The sequence below is a fragment of the Hyperolius riggenbachi genome, chromosome 4 (genome assembly GCF_040937935.1).
Source record: "Hyperolius riggenbachi isolate aHypRig1 chromosome 4, aHypRig1.pri, whole genome shotgun sequence".
Lineage (NCBI taxonomy): Eukaryota > Metazoa > Chordata > Amphibia > Anura > Hyperoliidae > Hyperolius > Hyperolius riggenbachi.
This window is the reverse complement of record NC_090649.1, coordinates 42,718,489-42,745,187: the sequence shown is the minus strand read 5'-3', so window position 1 is coordinate 42,745,187 and position 26,699 is coordinate 42,718,489. Positions and strand designations below refer to the sequence as shown.

The window sequence follows — 26,699 nt, the reverse complement described above, 5'->3', positions numbered from 1 at the left end:
AAGCTTAAGACATCTCTGCAGGCCAGAAGCCATTTAAGGACATTTGCAAGAGTCACCGTGGCACTTGGCCACAGTGCTGGCTGACAGTCGAGAAGAGGGACCCTAGTACCCAGCAAACATGACTCTAAGACACACAAGTTAAAGCAGCCTTGGGACACTTGCGTGCCCAAAGGCCTTGCATGTCTTCTAGCAGTGCCAGTGACGTGCAGCATCTCTCCCTCTCCAGTACTCACCTATTAGGCTTCTTTTTAACTGTCTAGAAACGCCTCGGAAATGCCAAGTCAGCAGCATCTGCTCATCTGGTGTTGTTTTACAACTTTTTGCCTTGTTGTCTTTGCACTCTACTCAGGGCCTTGCTCAAATTTGGAGCGTTCTCTCTAGGCCCTCATTCATTCTACTTTTGTCCTGAGTTTTCTCACAGTAGATGTTGAGATGTTGTGTCAGCTTACCTACAACTTGCTTTCCCAGCACCTAGCAATTAAGAAAACATACTAAAAGTACAGAAAAAAAAGTAGTAACAAACTTAAGTCAAATGAAAGCAACCACTTTTTTTGCTTGCCGGGACTGAAAGGATTTTTGGTTTGTAACTTTTGTTGGGAAGTACCTCATCTAAAAACAAGTTAAGGGAAAGAGCAACTTCCTTTTTTTCAATCCTCTCAGCTAAATCTCAGGCCGTGTGCAGAGTGCCCTCCTCATACTGCTATGTGAGCACCTTTGGAGTGCAAAGCCTAATACACACCATACCAATGCCTGTCAGATAGATGGGTCGAACAGATGATTTCCGGCAGGTCCGATCTGATTTCCGATCGTTTTTCTGATGGATTTGCATAGTAGTGTTCGGAAATCCGAACGGAAATCCGATCGTGTCTGTCGGAAAGGATCTATCGGCCCATCTATCTGATGGGGAATTGCATGGTGTGCACCAGGCATACGAGAATGAGTATCTTTCAGGTGGTTGTTCCTTGTCAAGTGATTGATTGTAAGTCTCTCCTTGACAAAAGGACTGGAGTAAAGCCAACGGAAATCTGGGAAAAGCAGATAAGAAAAGTAGTATAGGAAAGATGAGTAAGATTGTAAGAAGGAGTGTTTTTCTCTTTCTTGGGGTGGTGAAGCACTTTTGCTGAAAAGTTGTTAAAAGAGGTTGTGTGAGTAAAAGTGAAGGGGAAAGCTGAGATGACATTTTCATTTGTTAGCAAAGGGAGTGGGGAGTGGCATGTGAAAGAGGAAGTGATGGCCTGGTGATGGTTTGTAATCGTTTTGGAGGAGCTCTGCCTAGTAGAAAGTAAAAGGAGAAGCTTTGATCGCCCAACGTGGGGCTCGAACCCGCAACCCTGAGATTAAGAGTCTCATGCTCTACCGACTGAGCTAGCCGGGCTTGCTTGCTTGAGTTGAAATGTCAAAAATTGCAAAATGGCGCCAGCCTCACCTTTGCCATCCGCACAGAAGAAGGCAATCTTGTATGGCCTGATTTGGCTGGCCACGTTTTTCAGCACCGAGCAACAGGGCAAGGCATTGGTGGTTCAGTGGTAGAATTCTCGCCTGCCACGCGGGAGGCCTGGGTTCGATTCCCGGCCAATGGAAATGCTAGGATTTTGGCACACCTCCACACTTTGCACTTCTCAAGCTTAAGACATCTCTGCAGGCCAGAAGCCATTTAAGGACATTTGCAAGAGTCACCGTGGCACTTGGCCACAGTGCTGGCTGACAGTCGAGAAGAGGGACCCTAGTACCCAGCAAACATGACTCTAAGACACACAAGTTAAAGCAGCCTTGGGACACTTGCGTGCCCAAAGGCCTTGCATGTCTTCTAGCAGTGCCAGTGACGTGCAGCATCTCTCCCTCTCCAGTACTCACCTATTAGGCTTCTTTTTAACTGTCTAGAAAAGCCTCGGAAATGCCAAGTCAGCAGCATCTGCTCATCTGGTGTTGTTTTACAACTTTTTGCCTTGTTGTCTTTGCACTCTACTCAGGGCCTTGCTCAAATTTGGAGCGTTCTCTCTAGGCCCTCATTCATTCTACTTTTGTCCTGAGTTTTCTCACAGTAGATGTTGAGATGTTGTGTCAGCTTACCTACAACTTGCTTTCCCAGCACCTAGCAATTAAGAAAACATACTAAAAGTACAGAAAAAAAAGTAGTAACAAACTTAAGTCAAATGAAAGCAACCACTTTTTTTGCTTGCCGGGACTGAAAGGCTTTTTGGTTTGTAACTTTTGTTGGGAAGTACCTCATCTAAAAACAAGTTAAGGGAAAGAGCAACTTCCTTTTTTTCAATCCTCTCAGCTAAATCTCAGGCCGTGTGCAGAGTGCCCTCCTCATACTGCTATGTGAGCACCTTTGGAGTGCAAAGCCTAATACACACCATACCAATGCCTGTCAGATAGATGGGTCGAACAGATGATTTCCGGCAGGTCCGATCTGATTTCCGATCGTTTTTCTGATGGATTTGCATAGTAGTGATCGGAAATCCGAACGGAAATCCGATCGTGTCTGTCGGAAAGGATCTATCGGCCCATCTATCTGATGGGGAATTGCATGGTGTGCACCAGGCATACGAGAATGAGTATCTTTCAGGTGGTTGTTCCTTGTCAAGTGATTGATTGTAAGTCTCTCCTTGACAAAAGGACTGGAGTAAAGCCAACGGAAATCTGGGAAAAGCAGATAAGAAAAGTAGTATAGGAAAGATGAGTAAGATTGTAAGAAGGAGTGTTTTTCTCTTTCTTGGGGTGGTGAAGCACTTTTGCTGAAAAGTTGTTAAAAGAGGTTGTGTGAGTAAAAGTGAAGGGGAAAGCTGAGATGACATTTTCGTTTGTTAGCAAAGGGAGTGGGGAGTGGCATGTGAAAGAGGAAGTGATGGCCTGGTGATGGTTTGTAATCGTTTTGGAGGAGCTCTGCCTAGTAGAAAGTAAAAGGAGAAGCTTTGATCGCCCAACGTGGGGCTCGAACTCACGACCCTGAGATTAAGAGTCTCATGCTCTACCGACTGAGCTAGCCGGGCTTGCTTGCTTGAGCTGAAATGTCAAAAATTGCAAAATGGCGCCAGCCTCACCTTTGCCCTCCGCACAGAAGAAGGCAATCTTGTATGGCCTGATTTGGCTGGCCACGTTTTTCAGCACCGAGAAACAGGGCAAGGCATTGGTGGTTCAGTGGTAGAATTCTCGCCTGCCACGCGGGAGGCCTGGGTTCGATTCCCGGCCAATGGAAATGCTAGGATTTTGGCACACCTCCACACTTTGCACTTCTCAAGCTTAAGACATCTCTGCAGGCCAGAAGCCATTTAAGGACATTTGCAAGAGTCACCGTGGCACTTGGCCACAGTGCTGGCTGACAGTCGAGAAGAGGGACCCTAGTACCCAGCAAACATGACTCTAAGACACACAAGTTAAAGCAGCCTTGGGACACTTGCGTGCCCAAAGGCCTTGCATGTCTTCTAGCAGTGCCAGTGACGTGCAGCATCTCTCCCTCTCCAGTACTCACCTATTAGGCTTCTTTTTAACTGTCTAGAAAAGCCTCGGAAATGCCAAGTCAGCAGCATCTGCTCATCTGGTGTTGTTTTACAACTTTTTGCCTTGTTGTCTTTGCACTCTACTCAGGGCCTTGCTCAAATTTGGAGCGTTCTCTCTAGGCCCTCATTCATTCTACTTTTGTCCTGAGTTTTCTCACAGTAGATGTTGAGATGTTGTGTCAGCTTACCTACAACTTGCTTTCCCAGCACCTAGCAATTAAGAAAACATACTAAAAGTACAGAAAAAAAAGTAGTAACAAACTTAAGTCAAATGAAAGCAACCACTTTTTTTGCTTGCCGGGACTGAAAGGCTTTTTGGTTTGTAACTTTTGTTGGGAAGTACCTCATCTAAAAACAAGTTAAGGGAAAGAGCAACTTCCTTTTTTTCAATCCTCTCAGCTAAATCTCAGGCCGTGTGCAGAGTGCCCTCCTCATACTGCTATGTGAGCACCTTTGGAGTGCAAAGCCTAATACACACCATACCAATGCCTGTCAGATAGATGGGTCGAACAGATGATTTCCGGCAGGTCCGATCTGATTTCCGATCGTTTTTCTGATGGATTTGCATAGTAGTGATCGGAAATCCGAACGGAAATCCGATCGTGTCTGTCGGAAAGGATCTATCGGCCCATCTATCTGATGGGGAATTGCATGGTGTGCACCAGGCATACGAGAATGAGTATCTTTCAGGTGGTTGTTCCTTGTCAAGTGATTGATTGTAAGTCTCTCCTTGACAAAAGGACTGGAGTAAAGCCAACGGAAATCTGGGAAAAGCAGATAAGAAAAGTAGTATAGGAAAGATGAGTAAGATTGTAAGAAGGAGTGTTTTTCTCTTTCTTGGGGTGGTGAAGCACTTTTGCTGAAAAGTTGTTAAAAGAGGTTGTGTGAGTAAAAGTGAAGGGGAAAGCTGAGATGACATTTTCGTTTGTTAGCAAAGGGAGTGGGGAGTGGCATGTGAAAGAGGAAGTGATGGCCTGGTGATGGTTTGTAATCGTTTTGGAGGAGCTCTGCCTAGTAGAAAGTAAAAGGAGAAGCTTTGATCGCCCAACATGGGGCTCGAACCCACGACCCTGAGATTAAGAGTCTCATGCTCTACCGACTGAGCTAGCCGGGCTTGCTTGCTTGAGCTGAAATGTCAAAAATTGCAAAATGGCGCCAGCCTCACCTTTGCCCTCCGCACAGAAGAAGGCAATCTTGTATGGCCTGATTTGGCTGGCCACGTTTTTCAGCACCGAGCAACAGGGCAAGGCATTGGTGGTTCAGTGGTAGAATTCTCGCCTGCCACGCGGGAGGCCTGGGTTCGATTCCCGGCCAATGGAAATGCTAGGATTTTGGCACACCTCCACACTTTGCACTTCTCAAGCTTAAGACATCTCTGCAGGCCAGAAGCCATTTAAGGACATTTGCAAGAGTCACCGTGGCACTTGGCCACAGTGCTGGCTGACAGTCGAGAAGAGGGACCCTAGTACCCAGCAAACATGACTCTAAGACACACAAGTTAAAGCAGCCTTGGGACACTTGCGTGCCCAAAGGCCTTGCATGTCTTCTAGCAGTGCCAGTGACGTGCAGCATCTCTCCCTCTCCAGTACTCACCTATTAGGCTTCTTTTTAACTGTCTAGAAAAGCCTCGGAAATGCCAAGTCAGCAGCATCTGCTCATCTGGTGTTGTTTTACAACTTTTTGCCTTGTTGTCTTTGCACTCTACTCAGGGCCTTGCTCAAATTTGGAGCGTTCTCTCTAGGCCCTCATTCATTCTACTTTTGTCCTGAGTTTTCTCACAGTAGATGTTGAGATGTTGTGTCAGCTTACCTACAACTTGCTTTCCCAGCACCTAGCAATTAAGAAAACATACTAAAAGTACAGAAAAAAAAGTAGTAACAAACTTAAGTCAAATGAAAGCAACCACTTTTTTTGCTTGCCGGGACTGAAAGGCTTTTTGGTTTGTAACTTTTGTTGGGAAGTACCTCATCTAAAAACAAGTTAAGGGAAAGAGCAACTTCCTTTTTTTCAATCCTCTCAGCTAAATCTCAGGCCGTGTGCAGAGTGCCCTCCTCATACTGCTATGTGAGCACCTTTGGAGTGCAAAGCCTAATACACACCATACCAATGCCTGTCAGATAGATGGGTCGAACAGATGATTTCCGGCAGGTCCGATCTGATTTCCGATCGTTTTTCTGATGGATTTGCATAGTAGTGATCGGAAATCCGAACGGAAATCCGATCGTGTCTGTCGGAAAGGATCTATCGGCCCATCTATCTGATGGGGAATTGCATGGTGTGCACCAGGCATACGAGAATGAGTATCTTTCAGGTGGTTGTTCCTTGTCAAGTGATTGATTGTAAGTCTCTCCTTGACAAAAGGACTGGAGTAAAGCCAACGGAAATCTGGGAAAAGCAGATAAGAAAAGTAGTATAGGAAAGATGAGTAAGATTGTAAGAAGGAGTGTTTTTCTCTTTCTTGGGGTGGTGAAGCACTTTTGCTGAAAAGTTGTTAAAAGAGGTTGTGTGAGTAAAAGTGAAGGGGAAAGCTGAGATGACATTTTCGTTTGTTAGCAAAGGGAGTGGGGAGTGGCATGTGAAAGAGGAAGTGATGGCCTGGTGATGGTTTGTAATCGTTTTGGAGGAGCTCTGCCTAGTAGAAAGTAAAAGGAGAAGCTTTGATCGCCCAACGTGGGGCTCGAACCCACGACCCTGAGATTAAGAGTCTCATGCTCTACCGACTGAGCTAGCCGGGCTTGCTTGCTTGAGCTGAAATGTCAAAAATTGCAAAATGGCGCCAGCCTCACCTTTGCCATCCGCACAGAAGAAGGCAATCTTGTATGGCCTGATTTGGCTGGCCACGTTTTTCAGCACCGAGCAACAGGGCAAGGCATTGGTGGTTCAGTGGTAGAATTCTCGCCTGCCACGCGGGAGGCCTGGGTTCGATTCCCGGCCAATGCAAATGCTAGGATTTTGGCACACCTCCACACTTTGCACTTCTCAAGCTTAAGACATCTCTGCAGGCCAGAAGCCATTTAAGGACATTTGCAAGAGTCACCGTGGCACTTGGCCACAGTGCTGGCTGACAGTCGAGAAGAGGGACCCTAGTACCCAGCAAACATGACTCTAAGACACACAAGTTAAAGCAGCCTTGGGACACTTGCGTGCCCAAAGGCCTTGCATGTCTTCTAGCAGTGCCAGTGACGTGCAGCATCTCTCCCTCTCCAGTACTCACCTATTAGGCTTCTTTTTAACTGTCTAGAAAAGCCTCGGAAATGCCAAGTCAGCAGCATCTGCTCATCTGGTGTTGTTTTACAACTTTTTGCCTTGTTGTCTTTGCACTCTACTCAGGGCCTTGCTCAAATTTGGAGCGTTCTCTCTAGGCCCTCATTCATTCTACTTTTGTCCTGAGTTTTCTCACAGTAGATGTTGAGATGTTGTGTCAGCTTACCTACAACTTGCTTTCCCAGCACCTAGCAATTAAGAAAACATACTAAAAGTACAGAAAAAAAAGTAGTAACAAACTTAAGTCAAATGAAAGCAACCACTTTTTTTGCTTGCCGGGACTGAAAGGCTTTTTGGTTTGTAACTTTTGTTGGGAAGTACCTCATCTAAAAACAAGTTAAGGGAAAGAGCAACTTCCTTTTTTTCAATCCTCTCAGCTAAATCTCAGGCCGTGTGCAGAGTGCCCTCCTCATACTGCTATGTGAGCACCTTTGGAGTGCAAAGCCTAATACACACCATACCAATGCCTGTCAGATAGATGGGTCGAACAGATGATTTCCGGCAGGTCCGATCTGATTTCCGATCGTTTTTCTGATGGATTTGCATAGTAGTGATCGGAAATCCGAACGGAAATCCGATCGTGTCTGTCGGAAAGGATCTATCGGCCCATCTATCTGATGGGGAATTGCATGGTGTGCACCAGGCATACGAGAATGAGTATCTTTCAGGTGGTTGTTCCTTGTCAAGTGATTGATTGTAAGTCTCTCCTTGACAAAAGGACTGGAGTAAAGCCAACGGAAATCTGGGAAAAGCAGATAAGAAAAGTAGTATAGGAAAGATGAGTAAGATTGTAAGAAGGAGTGTTTTTCTCTTTCTTGGGGTGGTGAAGCACTTTTGCTGAAAAGTTGTTAAAAGAGGTTGTGTGAGTAAAAGTGAAGGGGAAAGCTGAGATGACATTTTCGTTTGTTAGCAAAGGGAGTGGGGAGTGGCATGTGAAAGAGGAAGTGATGGCCTGGTGATGGTTTGTAATCGTTTTGGAGGAGCTCTGCCTAGTAGAAAGTAAAAGGAGAAGCTTTGATCGCCCAACGTGGGGCTCGAACCCACGACCCTGAGATTAAGAGTCTCATGCTCTACCGACTGAGCTAGCCGGGCTTGCTTGCTTGAGCTGAAATGTCAAAAATTGCAAAATGGCGCCAGCCTCACCTTTGCCATCCGCACAGAAGAAGGCAATCTTGTATGGCCTGATTTGGCTTGCCACGTTTTTCAGCACCGAGCAACAGGGCAAGGCATTGGTGGTTCAGTGGTAGAATTCTCGCCTGCCACGCGGGAGGCCCGGGTTCGATTCCCGGCCAATGCAAATGCTAGGATTTTGGCACACCTCCACACTTTGCACTTCTCAAGCTTAAGACATCTCTGCAGGCCAGAAGCCATTTAAGGACATTTGCAAGAGTCACCGTGGCACTTGGCCACAGTGCTGGCTGACAGTCGAGAAGAGGGACCCTAGTACCCAGCAAACATGACTCTAAGACACACAAGTTAAAGCAGCCTTGGGACACTTGCGTGCCCAAAGGCCTTGCATGTCTTCTAGCAGTGCCAGTGACGTGCAGCATCTCTCCCTCTCCAGTACTCACCTATTAGGCTTCTTTTTAACTGTCTAGAAAAGCCTCGGAAATGCCAAGTCAGCAGCATCTGCTCATCTGGTGTTGTTTTACAACTTTTTGCCTTGTTGTCTTTGCACTCTACTCAGGGCCTTGCTCAAATTTGGAGCGTTCTCTCTAGGCCCTCATTCATTCTACTTTTGTCCTGAGTTTTCTCACAGTAGATGTTGAGATGTTGTGTCAGCTTACCTACAACTTGCTTTCCCAGCACCTAGCAATTAAGAAAACATACTAAAAGTACAGAAAAAAAAGTAGTAACAAACTTAAGTCAAATGAAAGCAACCACTTTTTTTGCTTGCCGGGACTGAAAGGCTTTTTGGTTTGTAACTTTTGTTGGGAAGTACCTCATCTAAAAACAAGTTAAGGGAAAGAGCAACTTCCTTTTTTTCAATCCTCTCAGCTAAATCTCAGGCCGTGTGCAGAGTGCCCTCCTCATACTGCTATGTGAGCACCTTTGGAGTGCAAAGCCTAATACACACCATACCAATGCCTGTCAGATAGATGGGTCGAACAGATGATTTCCGGCAGGTCCGATCTGATTTCCGATCGTTTTTCTGATGGATTTGCATAGTAGTGATCGGAAATCCGAACGGAAATCCGATCGTGTCTGTCGGAAAGGATCTATCGGCCCATCTATCTGATGGGGAATTGCATGGTGTGCACCAGGCATACGAGAATGAGTATCTTTCAGGTGGTTGTTCCTTGTCAAGTGATTGATTGTAAGTCTCTCCTTGACAAAAGGACTGGAGTAAAGCCAACGGAAATCTGGGAAAAGCAGATAAGAAAAGTAGTATAGGAAAGATGAGTAAGATTGTAAGAAGGAGTGTTTTTCTCTTTCTTGGGGTGGTGAAGCACTTTTGCTGAAAAGTTGTTAAAAGAGGTTGTGTGAGTAAAAGTGAAGGGGAAAGCTGAGATGACATTTTCGTTTGTTAGCAAAGGGAGTGGGGAGTGGCATGTGAAAGAGGAAGTGATGGCCTGGTGATGGTTTGTAATCGTTTTGGAGGAGCTCTGCCTAGTAGAAAGTAAAAGGAGAAGCTTTGATCGCCCAATGTGGGGCTCGAACCCACGACCCTGAGATTAAGAGTCTCATGCTCTACCGACTGAGCTAGCCAGGCTTGCTTGCTTGAGCTGAAATGTCAAAAATTGCAAAATGGCGCCAGCCTCACCTTTGCCATCCGCACAGAAGAAGGCAATCTTGTATGGCCTGATTTGGCTGGCCACGTTTTTCAGCACCGAGCAACAGGGCAAGGCATTGGTGGTTCAGTGGTAGAATTCTCGCCTGCTACGCGGGAGGCCCGGGTTTGATTCCCGGCCAATGCAAATGCTAGGATTTTGGCACGCCTCCACACTTTGCACTTCTGAAGCTTAAGACATCTCTGCAGGCCAGAAGCCATTTAAAGGGGAACTGAAGAGAGAGGTATATGGAGGCTGTCATGTTTATTTCCTTTTAGAGAATACCAGTTGCCTGGCAGCCCTGCTGATCCTCTGCCTCTAATACTATTAGCCATAGCCCCTGAACAAGCATGCAGCAGATCAGGTGTTTCAGTGGTTCAGACTTATAAGTCTGATCTGACAAGACTAGCTGCATGCTTGTTTCTGGTTTTAATCAGATACTACTGCAGAGAATTAGACCAGCAGGGCCGCCAGGTAACTGGTATTGATTAAAAGGAAATAAACATGACAGCCTCCATATACCTCTCTCTTCAGTTCCCCTTTAAGGACATTTGCAAGAGTCACCGTGGCACTTGGCCACAGTGCTGGCTGACAGTCGAGAAGAGGGACCCTAGTACCCAGCAAACATGACTCTAAGACACACAAGTTAAAGCAGCCTTGGGACACTTGCGTGCCCAAAGGCCTTGCATGTCTTCTAGCAGTGCCAGTGACGTGCAGCATCTCTCCCTCTCCAGTACTCACCTATTAGGCTTCTTTTTAACTGTCTAGAAAAGCCTCGGAAATGCCAAGTCAGCAGCATCTGCTCATCTGGTGTTGTTTTACAACTTTTTGCCTTGTTGTCTTTGCACTCTACTCAGGGCCTTGCTCAAATTTGGAGCGTTCTCTCTAGGCCCTCATTCATTCTACTTTTGTCCTGAGTTTTCTCACAGTAGATGTTGAGATGTTGTGTCAGCTTACCTACAACTTGCTTTCCCAGCACCTAGCAATTAAGAAAACATACTAAAAGTACAGAAAAAAAAGTAGTAACAAACTTAAGTCAAATGAAAGCAACCACTTTTTTTGCTTGCCGGGACTGAAAGGCTTTTTGGTTTGTAACTTTTGTTGGGAAGTACCTCATCTAAAAACAAGTTAAGGGAAAGAGCAACTTCCTTTTTTTCAATCCTCTCAGCTAAATCTCAGGCCGTGTGCAGAGTGCCCTCCTCATACTGCTATGTGAGCACCTTTGGAGTGCAAAGCCTAATACACACCATACCAATGCCTGTCAGATAGATGGGTCGAACAGATGATTTCCGGCAGGTCCGATCTGATTTCCGATCGTTTTTCTGATGGATTTGCATAGTAGTGATCGGAAATCCGAACGGAAATCCGATCGTGTCTGTCGGAAAGGATCTATCGGCCCATCTATCTGATGGGGAATTGCATGGTGTGCACCAGGCATACGAGAATGAGTATCTTTCAGGTGGTTGTTCCTTGTCAAGTGATTGATTGTAAGTCTCTCCTTGACAAAAGGACTGGAGTAAAGCCAACGGAAATCTGGGAAAAGCAGATAAGAAAAGTAGTATAGGAAAGATGAGTAAGATTGTAAGAAGGAGTGTTTTTCTCTTTCTTGGGGTGGTGAAGCACTTTTGCTGAAAAGTTGTTAAAAGAGGTTGTGTGAGTAAAAGTGAAGGGGAAAGCTGAGATGACATTTTCGTTTGTTAGCAAAGGGAGTGGGGAGTGGCATGTGAAAGAGGAAGTGATGGCCTGGTGATGGTTTGTAATCGTTTTGGAGGAGCTCTGCCTAGTAGAAAGTAAAAGGAGAAGCTTTGATCGCCCAACGTGGGGCTCGAACCCACGACCCTGAGATTAAGAGTCTCATGCTCTACCGACTGAGCTAGCCGGGCTTGCTTGCTTGAGCTGAAATGTCAAAAATTGCAAAATGGCGCCAGCCTCACCTTTGCCCTCCGCACAGAAGAAGGCAATCTTGTATGGCCTGATTTGGCTGGCCACGTTTTTCAGCACCGAGCAACAGGGCAAGGCATTGGTGGTTCAGTGGTAGAATTCTCGCCTGCCACGCGGGAGGCCTGGGTTCGATTCCCGGCCAATGCAAATGCTAGGATTTTGGCACGCCTCCACACTTTGCACTTCTCAAGCTTAAGACATCTCTGCAGGCCAGAAGCCATTTAAGGACATTTGCAAGAGTCACCGTGGCACTTGGCCACAGTGCTGGCTGACAGTCGAGAAGAGGGACCCTAGTACCCAGCAAACATGACTCTAAGACACACAAGTTAAAGCAGCCTTGGGACACTTGCGTGCCCAAAGGCCTTGCATGTCTTCTAGCAGTGCCAGTGACGTGCAGCATCTCTCCCTCTCCAGTACTCACCTATTAGGCTTCTTTTTAACTGTCTAGAAAAGCCTCGGAAATGCCAAGTCAGCAGCATCTGCTCATCTGGTGTTGTTTTACAACTTTTTGCCTTGTTGTCTTTGCACTCTACTCAGGGCCTTGCTCAAATTTGGAGCGTTCTCTCTAGGCCCTCATTCATTCTACTTTTGTCCTGAGTTTTCTCACAGTAGATGTTGAGATGTTGTGTCAGCTTACCTACAACTTGCTTTCCCAGCACCTAGCAATTAAGAAAACATACTAAAAGTACAGAAAAAAAAGTAGTAACAAACTTAAGTCAAATGAAAGCAACCACTTTTTTTGCTTGCCGGGACTGAAAGGCTTTTTGGTTTGTAACTTTTGTTGGGAAGTACCTCATCTAAAAACAAGTTAAGGGAAAGAGCAACTTCCTTTTTTTCAATCCTCTCAGCTAAATCTCAGGCCGTGTGCAGAGTGCCCTCCTCATACTGCTATGTGAGCACCTTTGGAGTGCAAAGCCTAATACACACCATACCAATGCCTGTCAGATAGATGGGTCGAACAGATGATTTCCGGCAGGTCCGATCTGATTTCCGATCGTTTTTCTGATGGATTTGCATAGTAGTGATCGGAAATCCGAACGGAAATCCGATCGTGTCTGTCGGAAAGGATCTATCGGCCCATCTATCTGATGGGGAATTGCATGGTGTGCACCAGGCATACGAGAATGAGTATCTTTCAGGTGGTTGTTCCTTGTCAAGTGATTGATTGTAAGTCTCTCCTTGACAAAAGGACTGGAGTAAAGCCAACGGAAATCTGGGAAAAGCAGATAAGAAAAGTAGTATAGGAAAGATGAGTAAGATTGTAAGAAGGAGTGTTTTTCTCTTTCTTGGGGTGGTGAAGCACTTTTGCTGAAAAGTTGTTAAAAGAGGTTGTGTGAGTAAAAGTGAAGGGGAAAGCTGAGATGACATTTTCGTTTGTTAGCAAAGGGAGTGGGGAGTGGCATGTGAAAGAGGAAGTGATGGCCTGGTGATGGTTTGTAATCGTTTTGGAGGAGCTCTGCCTAGTAGAAAGTAAAAGGAGAAGCTTTGATCGCCCAACGTGGGGCTCGAACCCACGACCCTGAGATTAAGAGTCTCATGCTCTACCGACTGAGCTAGCCGGGCTTGCTTGCTTGAGCTGAAATGTCAAAAATTGCAAAATGGCGCCAGCCTCACCTTTGCCATCCGCACAGAAGAAGGCAATCTTGTATGGCCTGATTTGGCTTGCCACGTTTTTCAGCACCGAGCAACAGGGCAAGGCATTGGTGGTTCAGTGGTAGAATTCTCGCCTGCCACGCGGGAGGCCCGGGTTCGATTCCCGGCCAATGCAAATGCTAGGATTTTGGCACACCTCCACACTTTGCACTTCTCAAGCTTAAGACATCTCTGCAGGCCAGAAGCCATTTAAGGACATTTGCAAGAGTCACCGTGGCACTTGGCCACAGTGCTGGCTGACAGTCGAGAAGAGGGACCCTAGTACCCAGCAAACATGACTCTAAGACACACAAGTTAAAGCAGCCTTGGGACACTTGCGTGCCCAAAGGCCTTGCATGTCTTCTAGCAGTGCCAGTGACGTGCAGCATCTCTCCCTCTCCAGTACTCACCTATTAGGCTTCTTTTTAACTGTCTAGAAAAGCCTCGGAAATGCCAAGTCAGCAGCATCTGCTCATCTGGTGTTGTTTTACAACTTTTTGCCTTGTTGTCTTTGCACTCTACTCAGGGCCTTGCTCAAATTTGGAGCGTTCTCTCTAGGCCCTCATTCATTCTACTTTTGTCCTGAGTTTTCTCACAGTAGATGTTGAGATGTTGTGTCAGCTTACCTACAACTTGCTTTCCCAGCACCTAGCAATTAAGAAAACATACTAAAAGTACAGAAAAAAAAGTAGTAACAAACTTAAGTCAAATGAAAGCAACCACTTTTTTTGCTTGCCGGGACTGAAAGGCTTTTTGGTTTGTAACTTTTGTTGGGAAGTACCTCATCTAAAAACAAGTTAAGGGAAAGAGCAACTTCCTTTTTTTCAATCCTCTCAGCTAAATCTCAGGCCGTGTGCAGAGTGCCCTCCTCATACTGCTATGTGAGCACCTTTGGAGTGCAAAGCCTAATACACACCATACCAATGCCTGTCAGATAGATGGGTCGAACAGATGATTTCCGGCAGGTCCGATCTGATTTCCGATCGTTTTTCTGATGGATTTGCATAGTAGTGATCGGAAATCCGAACGGAAATCCGATCGTGTCTGTCGGAAAGGATCTATCGGCCCATCTATCTGATGGGGAATTGCATGGTGTGCACCAGGCATACGAGAATGAGTATCTTTCAGGTGGTTGTTCCTTGTCAAGTGATTGATTGTAAGTCTCTCCTTGACAAAAGGACTGGAGTAAAGCCAACGGAAATCTGGGAAAAGCAGATAAGAAAAGTAGTATAGGAAAGATGAGTAAGATTGTAAGAAGGAGTGTTTTTCTCTTTCTTGGGGTGGTGAAGCACTTTTGCTGAAAAGTTGTTAAAAGAGGTTGTGTGAGTAAAAGTGAAGGGGAAAGCTGAGATGACATTTTCGTTTGTTAGCAAAGGGAGTGGGGAGTGGCATGTGAAAGAGGAAGTGATGGCCTGGTGATGGTTTGTAATCGTTTTGGAGGAGCTCTGCCTAGTAGAAAGTAAAAGGAGAAGCTTTGATCGCCCAATGTGGGGCTCGAACCCACGACCCTGAGATTAAGAGTCTCATGCTCTACCGACTGAGCTAGCCAGGCTTGCTTGCTTGAGCTGAAATGTCAAAAATTGCAAAATGGCGCCAGCCTCACCTTTGCCATCCGCACAGAAGAAGGCAATCTTGTATGGCCTGATTTGGCTGGCCACGTTTTTCAGCACCGAGCAACAGGGCAAGGCATTGGTGGTTCAGTGGTAGAATTCTCGCCTGCTACGCGGGAGGCCCGGGTTTGATTCCCGGCCAATGCAAATGCTAGGATTTTGGCACGCCTCCACACTTTGCACTTCTGAAGCTTAAGACATCTCTGCAGGCCAGAAGCCATTTAAAGGGGAACTGAAGAGAGAGGTATATGGAGGCTGTCATGTTTATTTCCTTTTAGAGAATACCAGTTGCCTGGCAGCCCTGCTGATCCTCTGCCTCTAATACTATTAGCCATAGCCCCTGAACAAGCATGCAGCAGATCAGGTGTTTCAGTGGTTCAGACTTATAAGTCTGATCTGACAAGACTAGCTGCATGCTTGTTTCTGGTTTTAATCAGATACTACTGCAGAGAATTAGACCAGCAGGGCCGCCAGGTAACTGGTATTGATTAAAAGGAAATAAACATGACAGCCTCCATATACCTCTCTCTTCAGTTCCCCTTTAAGGACATTTGCAAGAGTCACCGTGGCACTTGGCCACAGTGCTGGCTGACAGTCGAGAAGAGGGACCCTAGTACCCAGCAAACATGACTCTAAGACACACAAGTTAAAGCAGCCTTGGGACACTTGCGTGCCCAAAGGCCTTGCATGTCTTCTAGCAGTGCCAGTGACGTGCAGCATCTCTCCCTCTCCAGTACTCACCTATTAGGCTTCTTTTTAACTGTCTAGAAAAGCCTCGGAAATGCCAAGTCAGCAGCATCTGCTCATCTGGTGTTGTTTTACAACTTTTTGCCTTGTTGTCTTTGCACTCTACTCAGGGCCTTGCTCAAATTTGGAGCGTTCTCTCTAGGCCCTCATTCATTCTACTTTTGTCCTGAGTTTTCTCACAGTAGATGTTGAGATGTTGTGTCAGCTTACCTACAACTTGCTTTCCCAGCACCTAGCAATTAAGAAAACATACTAAAAGTACAGAAAAAAAAGTAGTAACAAACTTAAGTCAAATGAAAGCAACCACTTTTTTTGCTTGCCGGGACTGAAAGGCTTTTTGGTTTGTAACTTTTGTTGGGAAGTACCTCATCTAAAAACAAGTTAAGGGAAAGAGCAACTTCCTTTTTTTCAATCCTCTCAGCTAAATCTCAGGCCGTGTGCAGAGTGCCCTCCTCATACTGCTATGTGAGCACCTTTGGAGTGCAAAGCCTAATACACACCATACCAATGCCTGTCAGATAGATGGGTCGAACAGATGATTTCCGGCAGGTCCGATCTGATTTCCGATCGTTTTTCTGATGGATTTGCATAGTAGTGATCGGAAATCCGAACGGAAATCCGATCGTGTCTGTCGGAAAGGATCTATCGGCCCATCTATCTGATGGGGAATTGCATGGTGTGCACCAGGCATACGAGAATGAGTATCTTTCAGGTGGTTGTTCCTTGTCAAGTGATTGATTGTAAGTCTCTCCTTGACAAAAGGACTGGAGTAAAGCCAACGGAAATCTGGGAAAAGCAGATAAGAAAAGTAGTATAGGAAAGATGAGTAAGATTGTAAGAAGGAGTGTTTTTCTCTTTCTTGGGGTGGTGAAGCACTTTTGCTGAAAAGTTGTTAAAAGAGGTTGTGTGAGTAAAAGTGAAGGGGAAAGCTGAGATGACATTTTCGTTTGTTAGCAAAGGGAGTGGGGAGTGGCATGTGAAAGAGGAAGTGATGGCCTGGTGATGGTTTGTAATCGTTTTGGAGGAGCTCTGCCTAGTAGAAAGTAAAAGGAGAAGCTTTGATCGCCCAATGTGGGGCTCGAACCCACGACCCTGAGATTAAGAGTCTCATGCTCTACCGACTGAGCTAGCCGGGCTTGCTTGCTTGAGCTGAAATGTCAAAAATTGCAAAATGGCGCCAGCCTCACCTTTGCCATCCGCACAGAAGAAGGCAATCTTGTATGGCCTGATTTGGCTGGCCACGTTTTTCAGCACCGAGCAACAGGGCAAGGCATTGGTGGTTCAGTGGTAGAATTCTCGCCTGCCACGCGGGAGGCCCGGGTTTGATTCCCGGCCAATGCAAATGCTAGGATTTTGGCACGCCTCCACACTTTGCACTTCTGAAGCTTAAGACATCTCTGCAGGCCAGAAGCCATTTAAGGACATTTGCAAGAGTCACCGTGGCAATTGGCCACAGTGCTGGCTGACAGTCGAGAAGAGGGACCCTAGTACCCAGCAAACATGACTCTAAGACACACAAGTTAAAGCAGCCTTGGGACACTTGCGTGCCCAAAGGCCTTGCATGTCTTCTAGCAGTGCCAGTGACGTGCAGCATCTCTCCCTCTCCAGTACTCACCTATTAGGCTACTTTTTAACTGTCTAGAAAAGCCTCGGAAATGCCAAGTCAGCAGCATCTGCTCATCTGGTGTTGTTTTACAACTTTTTGCCTTGTTGTCTTTGCACTCTACTCAGGGCCTTGCTCAAATTTGGAGCGTTCTCTCTAGGCCCTCATTCATTCTACTTTTGTCCTGAGTTTTCTCACAGTAGATGTTGAGATGTTGTGTCAGCTTACCTACAACTTGCTTTCCCAGCACCTAGCAATTAAGAAAACATACTAAAAGTACAGAAAAAAAAGTAGTAACAAACTTAAGTCAAATGAAAGCAACCACTTTTTTTGCTTGCCGGGACTGAAAGGCTTTTTGGTTTGTAACTTTTGTTGGGAAGTACCTCATCTAAAAACAAGTTAAGGGAAAGAGCAACTTCCTTTTTTTCAATCCTCTCAGCTAAATCTCAGGCCGTGTGCAGAGTGCCCTCCTCATACTGCTATGTGAGCACCTTTGGAGTGCAAAGCCTAATACACACCATACCAATGCCTGTCAGATAGATGGGTCGAACAGATGATTTCCGGCAGGTCCGATCTGATTTCCGATCGTTTTTCTGATGGATTTGCATAGTAGTGATCGGAAATCCGAACGGAAATCCGATCGTGTCTGTCGGAAAGGATCTATCGGCCCATCTATCTGATGGGGAATTGCATGGTGTGCACCAGGCATACGAGAATGAGTATCTTTCAGGTGGTTGTTCCTTGTCAAGTGATTGATTGTAAGTCTCTCCTTGACAAAAGGACTGGAGTAAAGCCAACGGAAATCTGGGAAAAGCAGATAAGAAAAGTAGTATAGGAAAGATGAGTAAGATTGTAAGAAGGAGTGTTTTTCTCTTTCTTGGGGTGGTGAAGCACTTTTGCTGAAAAGTTGTTAAAAGAGGTTGTGTGAGTAAAAGTGAAGGGGAAAGCTGAGATGACATTTTCGTTTGTTAGCAAAGGGAGTGGGGAGTGGCATGTGAAAGAGGAAGTGATGGCCTGGTGATGGTTTGTAATCGTTTTGGAGGAGCTCTGCCTAGTAGAAAGTAAAAGGAGAAGCTTTGATCGCCCAACGTGGGGCTCGAACCCACGACCCTGAGATTAAGAGTCTCATGCTCTACCGACTGAGCTAGCCGGGCTTGCTTGCTTGAGCTGAAATGTCAAAAATTGCAAAATGGCGCCAGCCTCACCTTTGCCATCCGCACAGAAGAAGGCAATCTTGTATGGCCTGATTTGGCTGGCCACGTTTTTCAGCACCGAGCAACAGGGCAAGGCATTGGTGGTTCAGTGGTAGAATTCTCGCCTGCCACGCGGGAGGCCCGGGTTCGATTCCCGGCCAATGCAAATGCTAGGATTTTGGCACACCTCCACACTTTGCACGTCTCAAGCTTAAGACATCTCTGCAGGCCAGAAGCCATTTAAGGACATTTGCAAGAGTCACCGTGGCACTTGGCCACAGTGCTGGCTGACAGTCAAGAAGAGGGACCCTAGTACCCAGCAAACATGACTCTAAGACACACAAGTTAAAGCAGCCTTGGGACACTTGCGTGCCCAAAGGCCTTGCATGTCTTCTAGCAGTGCCAGTGACGTGCAGCATCTCTCCCTCTCCAGTACTCACCTATTAGGCTTCTTTTTAACTGTCTAGAAAAGCCTCGGAAATGCCAAGTCAGCAGCATCTGCTCATCTGGTGTTGTTTTACAACTTTTTGCCTTGTTGTCTTTGCACTCTACTCAGGGCCTTGCTCAAATTTGGAGCGTTCTCTCTAGGCCCTCATTCATTCTACTTTTGTCCTGAGTTTTCTCACAGTAGATGTTGAGATGTTGTGTCAGCTTACCTACAACTTGCTTTCCCAGCACCTAGCAATTAAGAAAACATACTAAAAGTACAGAAAAAAAAGTAGTAACAAACTTAAGTCAAATGAAAGCAACCACTTTTTTTGCTTGCCGGGACTGAAAGGCTTTTTGGTTTGTAACTTTTGTTGGGAAGTACCTCATCTAAAAACAAGTTAAGGGAAAGAGCAACTTCCTTTTTTTCAATCCTCTCAGCTAAATCTCAGGCCGTGTGCAGAGTGCCCTCCTCATACTGCTATGTGAGCACCTTTGGAGTGCAAAGCCTAATACACACCATACCAATGCCTGTCAGATAGATGGGTCGAACAGATGATTTCCGGCAGGTCCGATCTGATTTCCGATCGTTTTTCTGATGGATTTGCATAGTAGTGATCGGAAATCCGAACGGAAATCCGATCGTGTCTGTCGGAAAGGATCTATCGGCCCATCTATCTGATGGGGAATTGCATGGTGTGCACCAGGCATACGAGAATGAGTATCTTTCAGGTGGTTGTTCCTTGTCAAGTGATTGATTGTAAGTCTCTCCTTGACAAAAGGACTGGAGTAAAGCCAACGGAAATCTGGGAAAAGCAGATAAGAAAAGTAGTATAGGAAAGATGAGTAAGATTGTAAGAAGGAGTGTTTTTCTCTTTCTTGGGGTGGTGAAGCACTTTTGCTGAAAAGTTGTTAAAAGAGGTTGTGTGAGTAAAAGTGAAGGGGAAAGCTGAGATGACATTTTCGTTTGTTAGCAAAGGGAGTGGGGAGTGGCATGTGAAAGAGGAAGTGATGGCCTGGTGATGGTTTGTAATCGTTTTGGAGGAGCTCTGCCTAGTAGAAAGTAAAAGGAGAAGCTTTGATCGCCCAACGTGGGGCTCGAACCCACGACCCTGAGATTAAGAGTCTCATGCTCTACCGACTGAGCTAGCCGGGCTTGCTTGCTTGAGCTGAAATGTCAAAAATTGCAAAATGGCGCCAGCCTCACCTTTGCCATCCGCACAGAAGAAGGCAATCTTGTATGGCCTGATTTGGCTTGCCACGTTTTTCAGCACCGAGCAACAGGGCAAGGCATTGGTGGTTCAGTGGTAGAATTCTCGCCTGCCACGCGGGAGGCCCGGGTTCGATTCCCGGCCAATGCAAATGCTAGGATTTTGGCACACCTCCACACTTTGCACTTCTCAAGCTTAAGACATCTCTGCAGGCCAGAAGCCATTTAAGGACATTTGCAAGAGTCACCGTGGCACTTGGCCACAGTGCTGGCTGACAGTCGAGAAGAGGGACCCTAGTACCCAGCAAACATGACTCTAAGACACACAAGTTAAAGCAGCCTTGGGACACTTGCGTGCCCAAAGGCCTTGCATGTCTTCTAGCAGTGCCAGTGACGTGCAGCATCTCTCCCTCTCCAGTACTCACCTATTAGGCTTCTTTTTAACTGTCTAGAAAAGCCTCGGAAATGCCAAGTCAGCAGCATCTGCTCATCTGGTGTTGTTTTACAACTTTTTGCCTTGTTGTCTTTGCACTCTACTCAGGGCCTTGCTCAAATTTGGAGCGTTCTCTCTAGGCCCTCATTCATTCTACTTTTGTCCTGAGTTTTCTCACAGTAGATGTTGAGATGTTGTGTCAGCTTACCTACAACTTGCTTTCCCAGCACCTAGCAATTAAGAAAACATACTAAAAGTACAGAAAAAAAAGTAGTAACAAACTTAAGTCAAATGAAAGCAACCACTTTTTTTGCTTGCCGGGACTGAAAGGCTTTTTGGTTTGTAACTTTTGTTGGGAAGTACCTCATCTAAAAACAAGTTAAGGGAAAGAGCAACTTCCTTTTTTTCAATCCTCTCAGCTAAATCTCAGGCCGTGTGCAGAGTGCCCTCCTCATACTGCTATGTGAGCACCTTTGGAGTGCAAAGCCTAATACACACCATACCAATGCCTGTCAGATAGATGGGTCGAACAGATGATTTCCGGCAGGTCCGATCTGATTTCCGATCGTTTTTCTGATGGATTTGCATAGTAGTGATCGGAAATCCGAACGGAAATCCGATCGTGTCTGTCGGAAAGGATCTATCGGCCCATCTATCTGATGGGGAATTGCATGGTGTGCACCAGGCATACGAGAATGAGTATCTTTCAGGTGGTTGTTCCTTGTCAAGTGATTGATTGTAAGTCTCTCCTTGACAAAAGGACTGGAGTAAAGCCAACGGAAATCTGGGAAAAGCAGATAAGAAAAGTAGTATAGGAAAGATGAGTAAGATTGTAAGAAGGAGTGTTTTTCTCTTTCTTGGGGTGGTGAAGCACTTTTGCTGAAAAGTTGTTAAAAGAGGTTGTGTGAGTAAAAGTGAAGGGGAAAGCTGAGATGACATTTTCGTTTGTTAGCAAAGGGAGTGGGGAGTGGCATGTGAAAGAGGAAGTGATGGCCTGGTGATGGTTTGTAATCGTTTTGGAGGAGCTCTGCCTAGTAGAAAGTAAAAGGAGAAGCTTTGATCGCCCAATGTGGGGCTCGAACCCACGACCCTGAGATTAAGAGTCTCATGCTCTACCGACTGAGCTAGCCGGGCTTGCTTGCTTGAGCTGAAATGTCAAAAATTGCAAAATGGCGCCAGCCTCACCTTTGTCATCCGCACAGAAGAAGGCAATCTTGTATGGCCTGATTTGGCTGGCCACGTTTTTCAGCACCGAGCAACAGGGCAAGGCATTGGTGGTTCAGTGGTAGAATTCTCGCCTGCCACGCGGGAGGCCCGGGTTTGATTCCCGGCCAATGCAAATGCTAGGATTTTGGCACGCCTCCACACTTTGCACTTCTGAAGCTTAAGACATCTCTGCAGGCCAGAAGCCATTTAAGGACATTTGCAAGAGTCACCGTGGCACTTGGCCACAGTGCTGGCTGACAGTCGAGAAGAGGGACCCTAGTACCCAGCAAACATGACTCTAAGACACACAAGTTAAAGCAGCCTTGGGACACTTGCGTGCCCAAAGGCCTTGCATGTCTTCTAGCAGTGCCAGTGACGTGCAGCATCTCTCCCTCTCCAGTACTCACCTATTAGGCTTCTTTTTAACTGTCTAGAAAAGCCTCGGAAATGCCAAGTCAGCAGCATCTGCTCATCTGGTGTTGTTTTACAACTTTTTGCCTTGTTGTCTTTGCACTCTACTCAGGGCCTTGCTCAAATTTGGAGCGTTCTCTCTAGGCCCTCATTCATTCTACTTTTGTCCTGAGTTTTCTCACAGTAGATGTTGAGATGTTGTGTCAGCTTACCTACAACTTGCTTTCCCAGCACCTAGCAATTAAGAAAAAATACTAAAAGTACAGAAAAAAAAGTAGTAACAAACTTAAGTCAAATGAAAGCAACCACTTTTTTTGCTTGCCGGGACTGAAAGGCTTTTTGGTTTGTAACTTTTGTTGGGAAGTACCTCATCTAAAAACAAGTTAAGGGAAAGAGCAACTTCCTTTTTTTCAATCCTCTCAGCTAAATCTCAGGCCGTGTGCAGAGTGCCCTCCTCATACTGCTATGTGAGCACCTTTGGAGTGCAAAGCCTAATACACACCATACCAATGCCTGTCAGATAGATGGGTCGAACAGATGATTTCCGGCAGGTCCGATCTGATTTCCGATCGTTTTTCTGATGGATTTGCATAGTAGTGATCGGAAATCCGAACGGAAATCCGATCGTGTCTGTCGGAAAGGATCTATCGGCCCATCTATCTGATGGGGAATTGCATGGTGTGCACCAGGCATACGAGAATGAGTATCTTTCAGGTGGTTGTTCCTTGTCAAGTGATTGATTGTAAGTCTCTCCTTGACAAAAGGACTGGAGTAAAGCCAACGGAAATCTGGGAAAAGCAGATAAGAAAAGTAGTATAGGAAAGATGAGTAAGATTGTAAGAAGGAGTGTTTTTCTCTTTCTTGGGGTGGTGAAGCACTTTTGCTGAAAAGTTGTTAAAAGAGGTTGTGTGAGTAAAAGTGAAGGGGAAAGCTGAGATGACATTTTCGTTTGTTAGCAAAGGGAGTGGGGAGTGGCATGTGAAAGAGGAAGTGATGGCCTGGTGATGGTTTGTAATCGTTTTGGAGGAGCTCTGCCTAGTAGAAAGTAAAAGGAGAAGCTTTGATCGCCCAACGTGGGGCTCGAACCCACGACCCTGAGATTAAGAGTCTCATGCTCTACCGACTGAGCTAGCCGGGCTTGCTTGCTTGAGCTGAAATGTCAAAAATTGCAAAATGGCGCCAGCCTCACCTTTGCCATCCGCACAGAAGAAGGCAATCTTGTATGGCCTGATTTGGCTGGCCACGTTTTTCAGCACCGAGCAACAGGGCAAGGCATTGGTGGTTCAGTGGTAGAATTCTCGCCTGCCACGCGGGAGGCCTGGGTTCGATTCCCGGCCAATGCAAATGCTAGGATTTTGGCACACCTCCACACTTTGCACTTCTCAAGCTTAAGACATCTCTGCAGGCCAGAAGCCATTTAAGGACATTTGCAAGAGTCACCGTGGCACTTGGCCACAGTGCTGGCTGACAGTCGAGAAGAGGGACCCTAGTACCCAGCAAACATGACTCTAAGACACACAAGTTAAAGCAGCCTTGGGACACTTGCGTGCCCAAAGGCCTTGCATGTCTTCTAGCAGTGCCAGTGACGTGCAGCATCTCTCCCTCTCCAGTACTCACCTATTAGGCTTCTTTTTAACTGTCTAGAAAAGCCTCGGAAATGCCAAGTCAGCAGCATCTGCTCATCTGGTGTTGTTTTACAACTTTTTGCCTTGTTGTCTTTGCACTCTACTCAGGGCCTTGCTCAAATTTGGAGCGTTCTCTCTAGGCCCTCATTCATTCTACTTTTGTCCTGAGTTTTCTCACAGTAGATGTTGAGATGTTGTGTCAGCTTACCTACAACTTGCTTTCCCAGCACCTAGCAATTAAGAAAACATACTAAAAGTACAGAAAAAAAAGTAGTAACAAACTTAAGTCAAATGAAAGCAACCACTTTTTTTGCTTGCCGGGACTGAAAGGCTTTTTGGTTTGTAACTTTTGTTGGGAAGTACCTCATCTAAAAACAAGTTAAGGGAAAGAGCAACTTCCTTTTTTTCAATCCTCTCAGCTAAATCTCAGGCCGTGTGCAGAGTGCCCTCCTCATACTGCTATGTGAGCACCTTTGGAGTGCAAAGCCTAATACACACCATACCAATGCCTGTCAGATAGATGGGTCGAACAGATGATTTCCGGCAGGTCCGATCTGATTTCCGATCGTTTTTCTGATGGATTTGCATAGTAGTGATCGGAAATCCGAACGGAAATCCGATCGTGTCTGTCGGAAAGGATCTATCGGCCCATCTATCTGATGGGGAATTGCATGGTGTGCACCAGGCATACGAGAATGAGTATCTTTCAGGTGGTTGTTCCTTGTCAAGTGATTGATTGTAAGTCTCTCCTTGACAAAAGGACTGGAGTAAAGCCAACGGAAATCTGGGAAAAGCAGATAAGAAAAGTAGTATAGGAAAGATGAGTAAGATTGTAAGAAGGAGTGTTTTTCTCTTTCTTGGGGTGGTGAAGCACTTTTGCTGAAAAGTTGTTAAAAGAGGTTGTGTGAGTAAAAGTGAAGGGGAAAGCTGAGATGACATTTTCGTTTGTTAGCAAAGGGAGTGGGGAGTGGCATGTGAAAGAGGAAGTGATGGCCTGGTGATGGTTTGTAATCGTTTTGGAGGAGCTCTGCCTAGTAGAAAGTAAAAGGAGAAGCTTTGATCGCCCAACGTGGGGCTCAAACCCACGACCCTGAGATTAAGAGTCTCATGCTCTACCGACTGAGCTAGCCGGGCTTGCTTGCTTGAGCTGAAATGTCAAAAATTGCAAAATGGCGCCAGCCTCACCTTTGCCATCCGTACAGAAGAAGGCAATCTTGTATGGCCTGATTTGTCTGGCCACGTTTTTCAGCACCGAGCAACAGGGCAAGGCATTGGTGGTTCAGTGGTAGAATTCTCGCCTGCCACGAGGGAGGCCCGGGTTCGATTCCCGGCCAATGCAAATGCTAGGATTTTGGCACACCTCCACACTTTGCACTTCTCAAGCTTAAGACATCTCTGCAGGCCAGAAGCCATTTAAGGACTTTTGCAAGAGTCACCGTGGCACTTGGCCACAGTGCTGGCTGACAGTCGAGAAGAGGGACCCTAGTACCCAGCAAACATGACTCTAAGACACACAAGTTAAAGCAGCCTTGGGACACTTGCGTGCCCAAAGGCCTTGCATGTCTTCTAGCAGTGCCAGTGACGTGCAGAATCTCTCCCTCTCCAGTACTCACCTATTAGGCTTCTTTTTAACTGTCTAGAAAAGCCTCGGAAATGCCAAGTCAGCAGCATCTGCTCATCTGGTGTTGTTTTACAACTTTTTGCCTTGTTGTCTTTGCACTCTACTCAGGGCCTTGCTCAAATTTGGAGCGTTCTCTCTAGGCCCTCATTCCTTCTACTTTTGTCCTGAGTTTTCTCACAGTAGATGTTGAGATGGTGTGTCAGCTTACCTACAACTTGCTTTCCCAGCACCTAGCAATTAAGAAAACATACTAAAAGTACAGAAAAAAAAGTAGTAACAAACTTAAGTCAAATGAAAGCAACCACTTTTTTTGCTTGCCGGGACTGAAAGGCTTTTTGGTTTGTAACTTTTGTTGGGAAGTACCTCATCTAAAAACAAGTTAAGGGAAAGAGCAACTTCCTTTTTTTCAATCCTCTCAGCTAAATCTCAGGCCGTGTGCAGAGTGCCCTCCTCATACTGCTATGTGAGCACCTTTGGAGTGCAAAGCCTAATACACACCATACCAATGCCTGTCAGATAGATGGGTCGAACAGATGATTTCCGGCAGGTCCGATCTGATTTCCGATCGTTTTTCTGATGGATTTGCATAGTAGTGATCGGAAATCCGAACGGAAATCCGATCGTGTCTGTCGGAAAGGATCTATCGGCCCATCTATCTGATGGGGAATTGCATGGTGTGCACCAGGCATACGAGAATGAGTATCTTTCAGGTGGTTGTTCCTTGTCAAGTGATTGATTGTAAGTCTCTCCTTGACAAAAGGACTGGAGTAAAGCCAACGGAAATCTGGGAAAAGCAGATAAGAAAAGTAGTATAGGAAAGATGAGTAAGATTGTAAGAAGGAGTGTTTTTCTCTTTCTTGGGGTGGTGAAGCACTTTTGCTGAAAAGTTGTTAAAAGAGGTTGTGTGAGTAAAAGTGAAGGGGAAAGCTGAGATGACATTTTCGTTTGTTAGCAAAGGGAGTGGGGAGTGGCATGTGAAAGAGGAAGTGATGGCCTGGTGATGGTTTGTAATCGTTTTGGAGGAGCTCTGCCTAGTAGAAAGTAAAAGGAGAAGCTTTGATCGCCCAACGTGGGGCTCGAACCCACGACCCTGAGATTAAGAGTCTCATGCTCTACCGACTGAGCTAGCCGGGCTTGCTTGCTTGAGCTGAAATGTCAAAAATTGCAAAATGGCGCCAGCCTCACCTTTGCCATCCGCACAGAAGAAGGCAATCTTGTATGGCCTGATTTGTCTGGCCACGTTTTTCAGCACCGAGCAACAGGGCAAGGCATTGGTGGTTCAGTGGTAGAATTCTCGCCTGCCACGAGGGAGGCCCGGGTTCGATTCCCGGCCAATGCAAATGCTAGGATTTTGGCACACCTCCACACTTTGCACTTCTCAAGCTTAAGACATCTCTGCAGGCCAGAAGCCATTTAAGGACATTTGCAAGAGTCACCGTGGCACTTGGCCACAGTGCTGGCTGACAGTCGAGAAGAGGGACCCTAGTACCCAGCAAACATGAC

The 26,699-nt window shown here is 46.1% G+C and overlaps 20 non-coding genes across 20 annotated transcripts; 11 read left to right on the top strand and 9 right to left on the bottom strand.

Moving 5' to 3' along the window:
* Window positions 1-4,544: 4,544 nt before the first annotated feature.
* TRNAK-CUU (transfer RNA lysine (anticodon CUU)) lies at window positions 4,545-4,617 on the bottom strand. The gene has a single exon. It is a non-coding gene; the product is annotated as a tRNA-Lys (tRNA).
* A 1,548-nt stretch (window positions 4,618-6,165) lies between these two features.
* Window positions 6,166-6,238, bottom strand: TRNAK-CUU (transfer RNA lysine (anticodon CUU)). The gene has a single exon. It is a non-coding gene; the product is annotated as a tRNA-Lys (tRNA).
* Window positions 6,239-6,372: 134 nt separating this feature from the next.
* TRNAG-GCC (transfer RNA glycine (anticodon GCC)) lies at window positions 6,373-6,443 on the top strand. Its single transcript has one exon. It is a non-coding gene; the product is annotated as a tRNA-Gly (tRNA).
* Window positions 6,444-7,786: 1,343 nt separating this feature from the next.
* Window positions 7,787-7,859, bottom strand: TRNAK-CUU (transfer RNA lysine (anticodon CUU)). Its single transcript has one exon. It is a non-coding gene; the product is annotated as a tRNA-Lys (tRNA).
* Window positions 7,860-7,993: 134 nt separating this feature from the next.
* TRNAG-GCC (transfer RNA glycine (anticodon GCC)) lies at window positions 7,994-8,064 on the top strand. Its single transcript has one exon. It is a non-coding gene; the product is annotated as a tRNA-Gly (tRNA).
* A 1,550-nt stretch (window positions 8,065-9,614) lies between these two features.
* Window positions 9,615-9,685, top strand: TRNAS-GCU (transfer RNA serine (anticodon GCU)). The gene has a single exon. It is a non-coding gene; the product is annotated as a tRNA-Ser (tRNA).
* Window positions 9,686-11,348: 1,663 nt separating this feature from the next.
* TRNAK-CUU (transfer RNA lysine (anticodon CUU)) lies at window positions 11,349-11,421 on the bottom strand. The gene has a single exon. It is a non-coding gene; the product is annotated as a tRNA-Lys (tRNA).
* A 134-nt stretch (window positions 11,422-11,555) lies between these two features.
* On the top strand, window positions 11,556-11,626 carry TRNAG-GCC (transfer RNA glycine (anticodon GCC)). Its single transcript has one exon. It is a non-coding gene; the product is annotated as a tRNA-Gly (tRNA).
* Window positions 11,627-12,969: 1,343 nt separating this feature from the next.
* TRNAK-CUU (transfer RNA lysine (anticodon CUU)) lies at window positions 12,970-13,042 on the bottom strand. Its single transcript has one exon. It is a non-coding gene; the product is annotated as a tRNA-Lys (tRNA).
* Window positions 13,043-13,176: 134 nt separating this feature from the next.
* TRNAG-GCC (transfer RNA glycine (anticodon GCC)) lies at window positions 13,177-13,247 on the top strand. Its single transcript has one exon. It is a non-coding gene; the product is annotated as a tRNA-Gly (tRNA).
* A 1,550-nt stretch (window positions 13,248-14,797) lies between these two features.
* TRNAS-GCU (transfer RNA serine (anticodon GCU)) lies at window positions 14,798-14,868 on the top strand. The gene has a single exon. It is a non-coding gene; the product is annotated as a tRNA-Ser (tRNA).
* A 1,870-nt stretch (window positions 14,869-16,738) lies between these two features.
* On the top strand, window positions 16,739-16,809 carry TRNAG-GCC (transfer RNA glycine (anticodon GCC)). Its single transcript has one exon. It is a non-coding gene; the product is annotated as a tRNA-Gly (tRNA).
* A 1,343-nt stretch (window positions 16,810-18,152) lies between these two features.
* Window positions 18,153-18,225, bottom strand: TRNAK-CUU (transfer RNA lysine (anticodon CUU)). Its single transcript has one exon. It is a non-coding gene; the product is annotated as a tRNA-Lys (tRNA).
* A 134-nt stretch (window positions 18,226-18,359) lies between these two features.
* TRNAG-GCC (transfer RNA glycine (anticodon GCC)) lies at window positions 18,360-18,430 on the top strand. Its single transcript has one exon. It is a non-coding gene; the product is annotated as a tRNA-Gly (tRNA).
* Window positions 18,431-19,773: 1,343 nt separating this feature from the next.
* On the bottom strand, window positions 19,774-19,846 carry TRNAK-CUU (transfer RNA lysine (anticodon CUU)). The gene has a single exon. It is a non-coding gene; the product is annotated as a tRNA-Lys (tRNA).
* A 134-nt stretch (window positions 19,847-19,980) lies between these two features.
* On the top strand, window positions 19,981-20,051 carry TRNAG-GCC (transfer RNA glycine (anticodon GCC)). Its single transcript has one exon. It is a non-coding gene; the product is annotated as a tRNA-Gly (tRNA).
* Window positions 20,052-21,601: 1,550 nt separating this feature from the next.
* On the top strand, window positions 21,602-21,672 carry TRNAG-GCC (transfer RNA glycine (anticodon GCC)). The gene has a single exon. It is a non-coding gene; the product is annotated as a tRNA-Gly (tRNA).
* Window positions 21,673-23,015: 1,343 nt separating this feature from the next.
* Window positions 23,016-23,088, bottom strand: TRNAK-CUU (transfer RNA lysine (anticodon CUU)). Its single transcript has one exon. It is a non-coding gene; the product is annotated as a tRNA-Lys (tRNA).
* Window positions 23,089-23,222: 134 nt separating this feature from the next.
* TRNAG-GCC (transfer RNA glycine (anticodon GCC)) lies at window positions 23,223-23,293 on the top strand. The gene has a single exon. It is a non-coding gene; the product is annotated as a tRNA-Gly (tRNA).
* Window positions 23,294-26,257: 2,964 nt separating this feature from the next.
* On the bottom strand, window positions 26,258-26,330 carry TRNAK-CUU (transfer RNA lysine (anticodon CUU)). The gene has a single exon. It is a non-coding gene; the product is annotated as a tRNA-Lys (tRNA).
* Window positions 26,331-26,699: the final 369 nt, after the last annotated feature.